Below are 17,117 nucleotides of genomic sequence, written 5' to 3'. Positions count from 1 at the left end.
CTTCAAGGTACGTTTTTGACCGCATATTGACAAAACAATATTTGAACATTCTTGTGTTTGGGCTTTGTGCCACGCTTTAGTATCAAAGTACTTATCCCCTCTGTTCGAATGGAAACTTATCTCCATAGCTCTGGAAAGCATGTTGCCCTGCTGTTTGTCATTTTAATCTAGCTGTGCAGTCTCTGGTTTTCATTTCCCCCAAGTAAAATCATGCAAGCTCATTGCTGGACTGGCAGTGTGGTGGAAGCATGATATCTAGTGAAGAGAGAAGCTTTTTTACCTGTTTCACTGAGCAGGTGATGTCTTCTGGCTTTCGCCATTAGGTGGTTCTGCCAATCTCCTTTAGCCATCTTTTTCTCTTCCCTGCCTGTAGAATAATTGTGAAAGATGTATGTGCGGATTGAGCATGCCTGCGTTGACTAGTAGGACAGTGTGTGTGTTGGGCTTAGCCAGGCCACTGCCAGGTTGTCTGCCACTCCCAGCCTGATTTCCATTAGCAAGAGATGCTGCCTGCTGTCTTGGACTATAAATATTTTACCTGAACCATTTGGAACCTCAGGTGAAATTTCTGGTGCACATAGCACTGTCACAAACTGATCACGAAGTGGCAATGCATTCCTGAAAAGAAGTTGCAACAGTCAGGTAAGTTTTTGCGCTTTAATCTCAAAGTGCAATTGTCAGCTTCCTGTGGTAGCAGCAACTGCTAAAGACAGAAAATCTCCTCACTCATTCCCTCTACCATCTAAAATATAGAACAGACCTCCTGGAAGGCAATAACCTCACTCACCCCATCCCTTCATAGAATTAATGCCGAACTATTCAACTGAACTTTAAAACGTAATAAGGAAACTAAACTACTGATGACGTTACAAAATAAAGGTTGAACGAAACTTATCATAAGCACAAATCTCTGAACATGTTCCTCAAAATTATGCAGCACTAAACAAGGATTTAACAGTACCAGCCAAGACCCACGGCCTTCAAACTCTACCTGATCTCCTCCTCAGCATGTAATCAATATTACGTTCTGGAAGCAGGTTGGTCTGCATTGAAGTTTGCTGGTGCACCACATCATTTCCACAGGAACTTGCTGGAAGCTTCTCTCCAACCCCAATTTTTTCACACACATACAAAGATTTGGACAAAACTTTTGTTCTAAACTTTATTGTCTTCCAGACCTATAGTATGATCTTTCACCTCTCTAACCCAAATGGGCCCGTTAGGAGTACGAACATTGTTTTGTATCTTAACTAAACCATCAGCCTTGATCTGCAAATTCCTACATAAGACATCATAGCCATAGTTTCCATTCATAGTACTCTGCACAGCAATCACTCGCTCATTCTACCAGCTCCACCAGCCTGTGTTCCATCTACTCCTTATTTAGTCACATGCCAGGTACTCTTCCACTTAACAGGGTGAAAGGTGAAACTCCTGTAGTGAAGAGGCATGGTTCTCATTGCCCAGATCAGATTTAATTTGACTGACCCCTAATGAAGCCCATTTACTGAAGCTAACAGCAATTGATTATTTACCATGCAATTGATTATTTCTTTAAGACCATTACTGCGGGCATGATACAACAACATTTTTACAAGATGGATACCTGCAGTATCCAAAAATGTCTGCATTTTGGCAGATACTAGTTGGGTTCCTTTATCAATAACACTCTCTCTGGGTACCCTTTTTTATCATATATGTCTTGCAACAGTTATGTAACCGAATCTGTATTGATACTTGCAACAAAATGCATTTCTGGCCACATTGACATAGTCAGTCAGGACAAAGGCATACTTAGGTGTGCTCCCTGAAACAACGAAACAAACCTGAATTATCAAAAGCTAGCTTACTCTAAGGAACTGTTAGACTGACCACCGGGGAACCAAGGAAGGTACAATTACTTGAGTCTTGTCGCTCATCACACATGCTCAACATTCTCTGACTTGGTGTTCAACAACTTTATCCATCTCAGTGTTGCAAAGAAAGGGCAACCCTGTAACTCCTTGCTTGTTTGGGTAACAAAGTCAAATCAACTGAAGTCAATGGCCAACCGGGGAGTCATTCATAAAACATAGTCAAGGTATTTAGGAGGTTATGATATAAGATGCATTGAATCGAATCATAAGAATTAAACACAATGAATGTTTTTAAGAGAGAAGCTTATTCATCCACAATTTCAATTATGCCCTCTTCTTCATCAATGCAGACTTGAAAACAATCTCCATGGATAGTGTTTCCAATGCATTTCAAAGGGAAGACACCTTTAGCTCACAAAGGGCAGCCCTGCTGCGTACCCCACTGGAGTGTAACCTGTCTGATACGTGTACCCAGTCCACACTCGTGCCATCAGGTGCATATAAAAAATCTGAACCCAACCAATATATTTGGGTCCGACGTATTCCTAACTAACTGAGTCAAAGACCTGTTCTATATCCAGAAAAGCCAATGCATATTTATCCCTTTCCACACAGGGGGCATGCATCACATGGGCCAAGCGGCACAAATTACAGAGTGTATTCCTGCGTGGGATGAATCCCTACTGGTCCATATGAACCAGCTCCTGGAGGAGCATCAGGAGACGCGCTGTCAGGACATGACTAAGAATTTTTAGGTCTATGTTCAGCATAGAGAGTGGAAGGCAGGAGGTGATCTCTAATGAGTCCCTTCCTAGTTTCGGTACCAAGACAATAAGGGCCTCTCCCATGGAATCTGGCAGCACTCACTTCTCATATGCCTCAGCGAAAACTGTTAGTAGTTTATCTGCCAGAGTCACAGGGAAGGCTCTGTATAACGCAGCTGGGAGTCCATCTTTATCCGTAGCCTTAGCAGTCTTAAGGAAGTCTGTTGCATGAAGGAGCTTCTGTTTGTCTTCCCGGAGCATTCACCTCATTGTGCACCGAAGTTGTCAACCGCACAAGCGGAAGCACTTCGACATAGGCACCAATCGTGGCGTTATCAGGCTGCACAGGTTAAGTGTAGACCCTTTTCATGTGCTCCGTGAACACACTGTTTATAGCTCACTGCATGTAGATATGTCTTCCCACTCAATCCCTAATGGATTCAGTTGCCTGGACGTAGAACACATTTTTTATAAGTCCTGCCCTGATGCCCTCCCTGTGAAGTCTACATTGAAAGGAAAGTGGGACTTGCTTCTCCAGCTGATCTCATAATGTGAGGAATTGCCTTCTAGCTGTGTCCCAGACCTGCAAGACTCCCGGGTCAGTCGACAAGGCAGCTTTTAGTGTGGCCAACTGCTTTTCTTGTGTGGTCAGAACCCTCTCAAGTGTTTGATCTTTGCCTGAAGTTGTGACTATAGACACCCCTAAGCACTACTTTCATTGCATCCCATTCATTTGCCCTGCTTAATGTGCTGTCCTAGTTGCTCTCAAGGTACTTAGTCATGGCCTCCGCTAATGTCTCCAAAAATACTGGGTCCTTTAGGGCCTTGGCTCCTAATCTCTGCAGTGGGGCACAGGATATCAGCCTAGCTAAGGAGTACGGAATCAGTACCGGTGAGTGATCCGTCAAGTATGTAGCTAAATTGGCTTAAGCAGTCAACCGCTGTGCATCACCTGCCTGTATTAGAAAGTATCTAAAACCCAAAAGGGGCAACCCCATAAGCCGGGGTACCATGGTAAGGAGAACGAACATCATCATTTGGATGATATTTAAGACCATGAGATCCGGTTCAGACACATTTTCATATAAATATATATATCACACTGGTGCACTTTGAATTCACCCTACTCACTTTCACTGCGCCGCCACGATACAGGAGCACCTATGTATAAGCAGCAATTGTTTCTTTGATTATCTTTTTTTAAAAATATTTTATTCTCTGATATGAACCTTTTACTAAGAAGTAATAATTTTGTTTAAATTTGAATAACGATTATGAATGACTGAATAAAAACCTTACCTAGGAGGAAGGCTTTTCATTCGTTATTTGCCATGAAAGTTAAGGGCTACACTTCCTCCGCAAGGACCACTTGTTTGATGATGTATTAGAAAGTAGTCAATTCTGCTATAAGTACCAGCCTCCGGAATACAGCAGGAATATGCATGCGTTTGTGTGTGTTGTACTTGCCAGATGTCTACTAATCCCATTCCCATCATCATCTGCCTGAGTGAATCTGTCATGTTGGGCTTGGTGTCCTGCCTTGGGGGTACCTGTCCACCTCGCCATTGACCACACAGTTCAGGTCACCAACTAGGACAGCCTCCACTGTCACAAACTCCTGGGCCTCTGAGAGAAGCGCCTGTAGTACTCAGCACTATCCAGATTAGGAGCACAGACTTTGAGAAACAGAATTCATGAGCATCTAGAGTTCTGCTAGAATAACATATCTCCCCTCCGGATACACCCAAACTGTGATTTACTCTAGTTTTGGAACTTTCATCGATTCATATGCTTGAATACCTCCCTGTCGTTGAGATGGGAGTCCCCGGTGTAATATAAAAGATATGCTTAAATGTATACGTACATTACAAGCATTAGGCTTTTAGCTTAGTAACATATCACAGTCATTTTGTAAAAAAGACCAAAGCTCAAAATTCAACCAGGCAGGTTGCACCACCCTCTAGAAGCCTCCTGTGAGGAGCTGCCTTCCCTCAGATTTTCCGCCGCACGTCGTGCTGAGGAGTCTCCTTTGAGCTCTGCTCAGTTTTTTCTCTCAGAAACCTATTTCCAAGGATTTTGAAATTTACATCTCTTCTACTGGTGCTTCAAACTGGCTGCCATGTCAGAGACACCAAAAAAAGGGCTTTTCAGGTCCTGTGCGACCTGTCTGAAGAAGAGATTTTGGGGGTTATTACAACTTTGGAGGAGGTGTTAATCCGTCCCAAAAGTGACGGTAAAGTGACGGATATACCACCAGCCGTATTACATGTTCCATAGGATATAATGGACTCGTAATACGGCTGGCGGTATATCCGTCACTTTACCGTCACTTTTGGGACGGATTAACACCTCCTCCAAAGTTGTAATAACCCCCTATATGTGGATGACCCACATGAAGACTGTATATACTGCTTATACCCAAATCACAAGACCAGAGACTGCAAGGTATGTAGGCAATTTTCTACAAAGACTTTAATGGACAGAGAGGGTTGTCTTCTTTTGTGGCTAAAAAAATTTAAATCTGGCCATCCACCCTCTGATGATGACAGTGCCTCATCTTCTATCTCTGTCACAAAGTCACCTGTTAAAAGACATAATGAGGGCTCAGATATTAAGGAACCTCCTAAAAAGGCTCCAAAAAAGTCATCTGAGGGCTCTTCAAAAATTCGCAATCCTGCCAAGAAAATGCAGTCTGGCACTCCGAGAGGGTCAGGCTCCCTCATAAAACCCCAAAAGAAAACTCTCCCTGAGTCCCCAACACCGCCCTTCAAATTAAACATAAATTCAAGAATGCAGGATCTGTGCCGTCGACGGCACCATTGTCGACAACGTTCTCATCGACGAGCCTATCATCAACAGTGACATTCACTATAATCACTATTTCAGTGTCAACGGCAGCAGCCTCAGGATCCTCATCAATGACACTTTCATAATCGCCGATGGGGCGGGCCATCTCGTCGGCACGGATTTACTCGCCATCGTTTCATACCTCGTCTACAACCCTTCCATTGATGGTCTCGTCTATAGACCTCACGCTGATGGCCCCGCCGACGATACCTCCAACGACGTCTTCCGTCGATGGCACCTTCATCAACGATGCTCCCGTCGACGACACCTCTGCTGATGACTACCTTCTCGTCAATGCCACCGTCGACAACAGCAAATCTTCTATCGTCGACGATCCAACAAATGCCTACAAAAAGGTAAAGACCATCGTCATTGCATCTTTACCCGTCAGTGGAACGTACACCTCTTACAAAGATGTCCAAGACTCATCTAACGCCATCCATAACATCCCCAGGTAAGGTATCAACGCTTTTACCATCACGCCTCTTGGATAATGATGATTCGTATGATGACGGTGTACATCGAGTGGCTAGAAGTCCATCCCAATTACGTGTTAAATGCCAGGAATATTCTGCGACTCATATTATGACCAGCACTACTATGAACCACTTCCTCAACAGCAGCAGGAAATGGTATGTTTACCCTCCGGTTTGGTTTCTGATCTGCAAGCCACAGCCTACAGTCATTCAACAGCCAGTGGTTTCCGCATCACGTACTCCACAATTGCTACACCTCCAGGTACAGGCTACCACTCAGCATATTTCTCTGCAGAATCCGCACCCACAAATCCACACTTCATCAGATGGTGAAGCGGAAGACAGAGAAATACTTACAACACAGGATGAGTGGGGCGAATATATATTGCCAATTCCTGCCTCTCCTAGGCCACCTTCTGTCGAGTCCCCTCCAGAAGATATTGGTACCTTCCATAATCTATTGGAGAAAGCTGCCACATGATTTAAATTACAAATGCAGACAGTCCAGCAAGATTGTTTCTTGTATTACTTTAAAGAACCTCATAGGAAAGTCATCAGAGATATCCCAGTAATAGACCATGTGTAGAATCAGGGTTTAAAAATAATGCTTAACCCTGCTACTGTACCAGCGGTCTTGCATAAGTTGTATTAATTATAATTATAAAAAGTACAAAGCAACGGATGACGTCCCTGCCTGCCTATCAGGTCATCCAAAGCCGGATCCAGTCATTTCCCAAAAAGCACAAAGACGTTCCAGGAATCCTTCTGCATCTCTGACCGCACCCCCGGATAAAGAAGGTAGATGCCTTGATAACATCGGAAAAAGATTCTCCTCAATATCTGCCATTGTGATGCGTGCAGCAAACTCCTTAGCGCTCCTTGGCAGGTAGGATAGGCAACTATGGTCAGACATCAGTCACTCCTTAGACGAGCTTCCAGAAACAAATAAATCAGAAACTAGGAAAACGCTTCTAGAAGGGCAGCGCTCTTCTTCAGAGATAATAGACTGCGCGCTAGACATTGTCGCTACGGGTTTTAGACATTTGGCTGGATCAGCAGTGTTAAGGCGCCACGGATGGCTTAAAGCCACTGACTTTAGGCCCAAAGTCCAAACGAAGATTCTGGACCTTCCTTATGATGGGGAAGCCCCTTTCGGCAAGCATGTCGACTACGCCTTCCAGACAATCAAAGCAGACATGGGTACTGTCAAATCCATAGGCTCCCTACAATAAAAGAAAGTACCTTTCGATGTGCCAGAGGCAGAGTGCAGTCTTCCTTTCGTAGAGGATACCAGCAATACAGGTACCCAGCTTATTCCCATAACATCCAACCTACCAGACCCCAATATCACCATAGACAACCACCTGCAGTGGCATATAGCAGGCCTCCACACAGAGGAAAGTCTGGGAGACAAGCCAAAGATCCCTCCCGCAGGCAATGACAACCTGCAAATGCCAGCTACCTCTCCTTTTTCACTGAAACACCATCTTCATCGTTGGCGTCAGATAACGAACGACAAGTGCGTCCTAGACATAATACGATTCGGTCACCTTCTAGAATTTATATATATGCCCCCGTGGATACCTCCCTCCCAAGTACATCAAAGACATCTCCATCTTCTCAATCTAGAAACAGAGGTGATGTTAACCAAAGGAGCAATAGAATTTGTACCCTATACCCAAAAGGGAAAGAGTTTATTTTCTTGCTTCTTACTAATCAGGAAAAACTTGTCTATGGAGACCCATCCTAGATTTAAGGGAGCTGAACAAGTACCTGAAAAAGCAGGTATTCCGCATAGTGACATTAAAAGACATCTTGCAGCTTTTCAACAGCGGACTATATGGCTTCCCTAGAGCTGCAAGATGCCTACTTCCACATACCCATCCACCCAAAACACAGGAAGTTCCTTAGATTTTTGGTAGCCGGCAGGCACTTTCAATTCACGGTGCTCCCTTTCAGCTCAAGTCCGGTCCCCAGATTTTTACCAAGTGTCCAGCCCCTGTTGCAGCATATCTAAGGCACAAGCAACATCAAATATGTGCATACCCAGACGACTGGTTAGTAAAGGCTTCTGACATTCAGTCAGTACGCAGATCTCTCATGGCGACCTTACTCCTTTTCAAACAATTGGGCCTCACTCTCAACCAAGAAAAGTCCCAGCCATCCACAAACATAACCCCTCATTACGACCTCGGCGGTCTTCCTCGAAGACCGCTGAGGAACCGCCATGCTGAAGACCGCCAGTGCAGGCGGGTTTCCGTGGGGCGTATTATGACTGCTGGCAGCCCTCTGTCCTTTTTCGGACGGAGAGCCGCCAGCAGCCATACTGGTGGTCGGCGGGGAAGTGGAGGTTGCTCACCCTCCACCGTCTCGTCATCAGAACACCGCCCACCGAATCACGTCCCATGATTCGGTGTGGCGGTGTTCTGGTGACGGGGAGCTGGCGGTGGAGCAGCCCTCATGGATCCCGTCCCCTCCTGGAGGATCAATGGACAAGGTAAGTTGATCGTCCTTTAGGGGAGGGGGTGGGGGTGTGAGTATGTAGAGGGGGTGTGTGAGTGCGTGTATGTATGCGGGGGGTGTTTTGTGTTTGAAAATGTGTGCATGTCTGTCTGTATGTCTGTGAGTATGTGTGGGTGGATGTCTGTATGTATGTGTGCGTGTATGACTGAGTGTGTCTGTTGGTATGTTTATTGGTATGTGTGCGGGTATGTGTAATGGTGGTGTCTGTATGCGTGTAGGGAGGGGGTGTGTTTCAATGTTGGGGGTAGGGGTGGGGAAGGGGGTCCTGCCACCTTTGGGAGGTGGCAGGGGGGTGGGGGTTGTGGGGGGAGGACTCAGGGTGGGGATGGGGGGTGTGGGAGACCCCTATCAGTGCCAGGGATGCAATTCCCTGGCACTGATAGTGCTTACCGCCATGGATTTCATGGCAGTTCCAAACCACCCGAAATCCATGGCGGTATGCAGGGTTGTGATACTGCCGGCGGTCTGGTGACGGCCACCGGGCTGGAGACCGAAGTCTCCAGCCCAGCGGTCGGAGTGGAGAAGTGGCAGATGACCATGGCGGTAACCGCCATGGTCATAATTCCATTTTTTTTCCACTGGCCTGTTGGTGGTATTACCGCCACTTCTCCCCCGTCCGCCAGTGTCATAATGAGGGCCATAGTCTTCCTGAGCGCCATACTGGATGCAGTCCAATCCAAAGCTTATCCAACAGTGGACAGACAACACAAGCTAGTCAAGCTAGTGAAAACCATCCAACAAAGAAAGTGTCTTTCAGTTTGACGCTACAAATCATTGCTGGTGATGATGTGATCTTGCATAAATCTTATTCCCCACTGTTGCCTTCATATGCGTCTACTCCAGGAGGAGCTAGACAAGCAATGGAAGCAGACACAAGGCTCCTTCGAAGACACAATACAAATAACCCCACGTATGACAGCTTCTCTCAGTTGGTGGATAATATCAGAGAACATTTCCAAAGGCCTATGCTTCTTAACCCAGGTCCCTCCGCTAACTATAACAATGGACGCATCAATGATGGGATGGGGTGCATGTCTGCAGGATCTTCAAGTAAGCGGCAAGTGGCCCCCCACTCACACCACTCTTCATATAAACCTCCTCGAACTCAGAGCATTGTATCTGCCATTGCAGGCCTTCCTTCCATGAATCCAAGGCTCTTCAGTGCTTGTCCGAATGGGCAATACGACCACCATGCACTACATCATCAAGCAAGGAGGGACTCAGTCGCATCTACTATCCAAAGAGGCACAGATCATTTGGAGCTGGTACATTCGACGCTCAGTGCACATAAAAGCAGAGCATCTCCCAGGACTGCAGAACACCACTGTGGATTTGCTGCGTAGGCTAAATACATCCCCCCATGAATGGGAATTGAACCAGGAAATACTGGACAGAATATTCCTCTAGTAGGGAAAACCAAATCTGGATCTGTTCAGGACGTCCCAGAACGGCAAATGCTGATTTTATGCAAGTGGGCATCACCAACAGGGATCCTGGGGAGATGCCTTTTCGATAGCATGGTCACGGATTTATGCTTGCGCTGTTTCTCCGATACCTCTCCTCCCACGAGTGATCAGCAAAATCAAATCGGAACCCTGCCAAATAATCCTAATTGCTCCAGCCTGGCCCCGTCAACCTTGGTACAAGGAGCTACTACTGCTGTCGTCGTGTCCACCCATGAGGATAACACCAATTAGGGAGTTGCTAACCATCAACCACGTTCAGGTGAGACACCTCTCAATTTATCTGCATGGCTCCTGAATTCAATGAGTTTGGCCACTTACACATTTCTAACGACTGTAAGGACATCCTTGCTAAGGCGTGTGATGATAGTACAAGTAAGACATACCAGTCAAAGTGGAAACGCTTCTGCCTGTGGTGTGTCTCCAAAAACATACACCCCCTTTCTTCCACTCCGGATCAAATATTACCTTACCTACTTCATCTAGAATGCTCAGGCCTTGCCCATGCGTCCATCAAGGTTCACTTGGCAGCCATTTCTAGGTACAGAAGAATATCTGGTGATCCATCCGTCTGGTCTCACAGGCTTCTAAAACAATTTTTGAAGGGTCTTTTTCGGTCTTTTCCTCCAGTTAAAGACCCTCCTCCAGCTTGGCAGCTTTATACAGTCTTGGGCCAGCTGATGAAAGAACCATTTGAGCCCATCCATAAAGGGGACATCAAATACCTCACATGGAAAGTAGCGCTCCTCTTAGCTCTAACATCTGCTTGCAGGGTCAGCGAAGTACAAGCATTTACAATCCAAGAGCCTTTTTTACAGTTCAGAGGGGATAGAGTTATCTTACATACCAACCCTAAATTTATCTCCAAAATACCATTGGACTTTCATACTAACGAGTCAGTAGTACTGAAGTCCTTCTTCCCACAGCCTCAAACTGGAGCAGAAAGATCACTCCATTCTCTTGACTTGAAAAGATGCCTCAAATTCTACGTACACAGAACAAAGTCAATCAGGAAATCAAACCAACTCTTCATAGCCTTCAGTGCACCCAGAAGAGGGCATCTAGTTACTAAACAGACTATTTCCAAGTGGATTTCGAACACAATAGCCTTTTTCCATCAAAGAGCTGGTTGACCTTTGGACAATAGAGTACGTGCACATTCCACTAGAGCGGTTTCCGCCTCTTGTGCATTGTTCTCGGGCGTATCCCGTCCAGACATCCGCCGAGCGGCAATGTGGAAAACGGCACATACTTTCACGAAGCACTATTGCTTAGATGCTGAAACGCTCCAAGATGCAGCGGTAGGCCAAGCAGTCCTTAGACATTTGTTCCAATGAAGGTGAGCCATTTCTTTCTTCCCGCCATCCACTCCTACCGTTTAGTACCACTTATTGTGTATAGTAATACATTTGCTTGTATAATAGAAATATCAGGCATGAATTTATCTAAATGCTGATACACTCTCATTTATGGAAGAATGTTGTTATTACAAATACAGAAAATATGGTAGTCACTGCTTGCTATTCTTATTCAAGCAAGCATGTGAATCTATGAAAGTTCCAATACTGGAGTAAGAAATACGTTACTTACCTGTAACTGTAGTTCTCCAGTATTGGAAACTTTCATAGATTCAAATGCGGCCCACCCACCTCCACTGCGGAGCTCACCTTCTCTTTTCTAAGTGTTTCTTTAATATTGCAGCACTTATGCTCGGAAAATGTGAGGGACGGCAGCTAGCATGACAGTGGAAAGTTATATATAAATCCTCGAGTTTATTTTGATCAACAACAGCAACATCCGCTTGCTTCGGTCTCCAACAGCCGAGTCACGAATCCCAGCATGCCTCCCACATTCCAACTTCACCCCACATTCCATAAACACATTCTCCTGTTACCTAGATACAACACATTTCCCTTCCTAAAACAGAAATATATAAAACGAAACCAAACACAATAAATGGTGTTGCATAATCCAAAATACACAGAAAATTCAAAATAAAAACACAAAATATAGATAATGATGGAGAATGCAACAAAACTATTATACACATTAACACTTAATTTCTAATTACACAAACTCTCTAAATTTGCCCGGTGGACAACGTTTCCTCGCATTAAGTTTTACTCTTGAAGCGACAGAATCTCCATTCCCTATCTTGTCCCCAAAACTCCCTTGATCTGAGGAAGCATCAGCAGAGACAGACTGTCTGTACTCTCTTTCGCTTCCTGCCCACTCAACAGGTCGTACAACTTCTTCACAACAACCACTCCACCCTGTTACCAGCTGATCAATACAATTACCTTCATTACCATCAACTTGGTCACCACGGCACTTCGCCACCCTTCTCACATTCCACACCCTGCCATCCTGCGTAACCACACTATTTCTTAACACCTTGACCACCTTGATAGCCTTGCTAAATCTGCTTTCAGTCTTTCTTACCAAACCAGGCTTACGTATCTTAACCCAATCTCCCACTACAAACTTAGGTTCTTTCACATTCCACTTTCTGTCATAAATTTCTTTAATCTTCATCTGTTTGCCCTTGACTCTTTCCCTGACTTCTTCCAGAGATACACTTTCCCACTCCTCCTTTCCATGCTTCCTCTTGAACCACCATGGACATAATTTTGATACAGGATGTCTTCCCCTTAACAGTCTAAAAGGACTCACCTCTGTTGTGGATTGTGGAGTAATCCGATAAAGCCATAATCTTTCTCTTAACTTTTCCTTCCACAAACCTCCAAAACCACGTGCCCAAATTATGCTGTCTTTAAGAACCCGATTAAATCTCTCCACCTGTCCGTTGCCTTGTGGTTCATACAATGGAGTAGTAACATGTTTAACGTTGCTGTACCTAAAAAATCTCTGTGTTTCACTAGCAACCAATTGAACCCCATTGTCCGTAACTACAACTTCTGGATAGCCCTCTCTTGCAAAAATTTCCTTGAAAAATTCTATTATACTACTCGCTGAAACGCTTGGAACCATTTTCACCTCAGGCCATTTGGAAAAATAATCAATAAGAACCAGAGCATAACGTGCATCAGCTGGAAGTGTATAAAATGGACCAGTAATGTCAAATCCCAACTTCTGCCAGGGAGAGGTCGGCCAGGAAACAGGTGCCAAAGGGGCAGGCACAGTTCTTAACATTTTCTCTGCATTTACACAAACATCACATTCTCGGACCACTCTATCTACCATTTTATCTAATCCTGGCCACCAGAAACATGTACGTACCAAACGTTTCATAGACGACATACCCGGATGTCCCTCATGGGCTATGCTCAAAATGGTCTGTATCAATCCACTGGGAGGAATGCACTTCCCTTTCTTGAATAACATCTCATTTACCACTTCCAATTCATCCCTAACCATAGCAAACGGTTCTAGTTCTGATGCAAACCTCCCTTTACCCGGCCAACCATTTCTCACATATTTTATTACCTCCTGCAAAACACTATCATTTTTCAACCCATCCATCCAATCTTCTTCTTTGATACTCCCAAACTCTTCAGTCATGTATCCTGACACATTAGAAATTACATCATTCTCTAACATCTCACGGACTGCCTCATCCCCCTTAGTCTCATTCTGTGGAAGTCTTGATAGACAATCTGCCATCGCATTATTCCTCCCCGGTACATATTCAACATCAAAACAATACTCTTGCAATCTTGACACCAGCCTTGCAATACGAGCTGTGGCATTCCATCCCCCACCTGGAGAAAGAATACCAACCAAAGGTTTATGATCCGTTTGAAGAATGAACTTTGTACCCCAAATATAATCCCTGAAATGTTCCACCGCCCAAGTACATGCTAACAGCTCCTTTTCAATCACAGCATATTTTCTTTCTGTGTCGTTGAGTGTACGTGAGGCAAACGAAACATTCCACCTGTCCTTACCACTTCTTTGAGATAGTACACCCCCAATTCCATACATGCTCGCATCCACCGTCACCACACATTGCGCCCCCACACTGAACGGTTTCAAAGTTGGAGCCTCCACTATCTCCCTTTTTATCGCTTCAAAAGCTTCATTTTGTCTTTCCGTCCAAATATATTGGATCCCTTTCCGTGTGAGCTCTCTCAAAGGTTCCATTTTTGTGGCAAAGTTGTCAATAAATTTACTATAGTACTCACACAATCCAGCAAATGACAGTAGTTTCTCCCGATTGTCAGGAGCAGGAGCCTTCACAATAGCATCAACCAACGCCTGTTTTGGAACTACCCCATTGCCAGATATGCTATGCCCCAAATACTCCACAGATTCGGCAAAAAAATTACATTTGTTTTCCTTTAAAGTCAATCCTTTTTCCCTTAATACATTACAAACATTTGCTACATGTTCTTTGTGGACTTCTTCATCACTGGAAAATATTAAAATGTCATCTTGAAAACACTTTACATATTTATCCATGTCCTTGAACAAGTGAAACATTGCCCTTTGAAAAACTGATGCCGCAGAGGCTAAACCAAAGGGCATCCTTTTGAACTGGAACAAACCCTGTGGGGTGATAAACGCCGTAAGATGCCTTGAATCCTCCGTCAATTCTATTTGATGATACGCTGACCTTAAATCCAGGGTGGTAAAAATGTTTGCTCCTTCTAGCAGACTGATCACCTCATTGATCTTAGGCAGAGGATGACAATTTACAATAATGTTTGCATTCACCGCCCTCAAATCCACACACAATCTCAAAGATTTGTCTGGTTTCCGGGTCAACACAATTGGAGAAACCCATTCAGAAGATTCTACTTCTTCTATTACATTGTCTTTTATCATCTCCATCAATATATGTTTAAGTTCTTCTCTAACACAAATGGGTACATTTCGAAGTTTCTGCACTACAGGTATAGCATTATTCTTAACCTTTATCTTATGGCTGTAATTCACCAATTTACCCAGATTATTGGTGAATACTTGTGGAAATTTGGAAATAATGTCCTCCCTGTTTTTCTCACATCCTACTGCCAACACTGGTTCTCTGCTCCTGGGGTTCAAAATTATATTCAACTTACCTTGATCCTTCCAACCCAAGACATTCACGCCTTTCGATGCCACATACAATTTAATGTTTGCTCTTCTTTCTTTAAACACAATTTCCGTCTCCACAAATCCCATAACATCAATTGTCGTACCTTCAAAACTCTCAGCTACAATGTCAGGTCCACTCAAGTCAGTCATGTCCCAAATACCTTCAAACATAAGTTTGAAGTAATCTTGCACAACAATTGTCCACGGCGACCCCGAATCCGCCATGAGTACTAACTTTCTTCCTGCCACCATCACCTCACACATAGGTCGTTTAGATACACTCTCTTTTTCGCCATTGCAACTTTTCAGTGATAACACCGTCCCACTATACTCATCACTTTTCACATCACTGCCCCATCCATCCACCTTAGATTTTCCAACACTCACACACGCCATCTTCCCTCTCAAAATGTTATTGTTTTTCTTAACATCCCTGCATACCCTAGCAAAGTGTCCTATTCTTCCACATCTCTTACAATCCTTCCCAATAGCCGGACACTGAGCTGATGACGCTAAGTGATTTAAACTACCACACCGAAAACAAGCATATTTATCCACCCTGCCAACCCTTTCTTTTCTCTCCACAACATTGTTGCTATCACCCATTTTACTATTGGAATTCCCTCTCACCGCTCCCACAACATCCAATTCCATACTACTAGCTTTGTCAGATTCTTGTATCGTTTTTATCCATTTTTCTGACTGTTCTAAAGCTTTAGCCGTTGCAATAACATCTTGTAGTTTAGGATCTCCCATAACCCACAAATGTTCCTGAATTTTCCTACTTTTTACGTGCACAATAATTTGATCCCTAATCATTTCATCAGTTATTTCTCCAAAATTACAATGTATCGATAAACCCCGGAGTGCCGTTAAAAAGTCATCAAAAGTTTCTTCAGGATGCTGCATTCTTGTGTAAAACTTGAATCTATTCAACGCAACGCTTGGTGTAGGCTTGAATCTGTTTTCCAATCTTATTAAAGCTTCTTTGAACACATCTACATCTCCTTCACCTTGTCCCAACATAGCCACAGGTGGTAAAGTTCTGAACACCATTTGTCCCTCCGAGCCCAAACAATGCAGCAAAATATTTTTTTTTCTTTCTTGAGACATATTTTCAACGTCAATCGCACTCAAATAGGTTAAAAATTCTTCCTTCCACCTGGACCAATGCATAGGCGGATCACCTTTGTTTTGCAAAAATTTAGATGGTGGTTCAAATTGCATCTTCAATCCTGGTAAGTCTTATTGTCCTAATACAATTCCTTCTTTTAAAATATATCACTGAAGCACGAGTTGCTCCCAATCAATACAAGCAGCACGAAGAAGACAGTGCAGCGCGTGTTACCTGATCGCGCTTACTGAACAGTGCAGCGCGTGTTATTTGAACGCGCTACTCCATCGCTGAAGGAGAATGCTGGCGCGCGGTAAACATATTGCGTGCGCCGCTTGTTTTGAACTTAGTCTTGTTAACGGCTAAGTTCAATGCCATAAATCACACAGTAACTAACATTAAAGTTACCAATTCAGTCCGTAGAATTTCTCCTCAGCTGTATGTTCTTAAAATGCGATCTTTCCAGAACACCAAAGAAAAATAATCGAAAAACTTCCCATACGCATATAGGTCCGCTAAAAAATACACTGTATCTAACAAAATTGTCTCCAGATCCTCGTCGCCACTGTTAAATACCAAGCATGACAGTGGAAAGTTATATATAAATCCTCGAGTTTATTTTGATCAACAACAGCAACATCCGCTTGCTTCGGTCTCCAACAGCCGAGTCACGAATCCCAGCATGCCTCCCACATTCCAACTTCACCCCACATTCCATAAACACATTCTCCTGTTACCTAGATACAACACACTTATTGTGTATAGTAATACATTTGCTTGTATAATAGAAATATCAGGCATGAATTTATCTAAATGCTGATACACTCTCATTTATGGAAGAATGTTGTTATTACAAATACAGAAAATATGGTAGTCACTGCTTGCTATTCTTATTCAAGCAAGCATGTGAATCTATGAAAGTTCCAATACTGGAGTAAGAAATACGTTACTTACCTGTAACTGTAGTTCTCCAGTATTGGAAACTTTCATAGATTCAAATGCGGCCCACCCACCTCCACTGCGGAGCTCACCTT

General features: G+C 44.0%; 1 protein-coding gene across 1 annotated transcript in view; it reads left to right on the top strand.

Annotated features, from left to right (window-relative positions):
• Window positions 1–17,117, top strand: part of LOC138296482 (uncharacterized) — a 1,064,486-nt gene that overhangs the window by 637,972 nt on the left and 409,397 nt on the right. The gene's annotated exons all lie outside the window — the stretch shown is intronic.

The sequence above is a fragment of the Pleurodeles waltl genome, chromosome 5 (genome assembly GCF_031143425.1).
Source record: "Pleurodeles waltl isolate 20211129_DDA chromosome 5, aPleWal1.hap1.20221129, whole genome shotgun sequence".
Taxonomy (NCBI): Eukaryota; Metazoa; Chordata; class Amphibia; order Caudata; family Salamandridae; genus Pleurodeles; species Pleurodeles waltl.
This window is presented reverse-complemented; position numbering and strand designations above follow the sequence as displayed.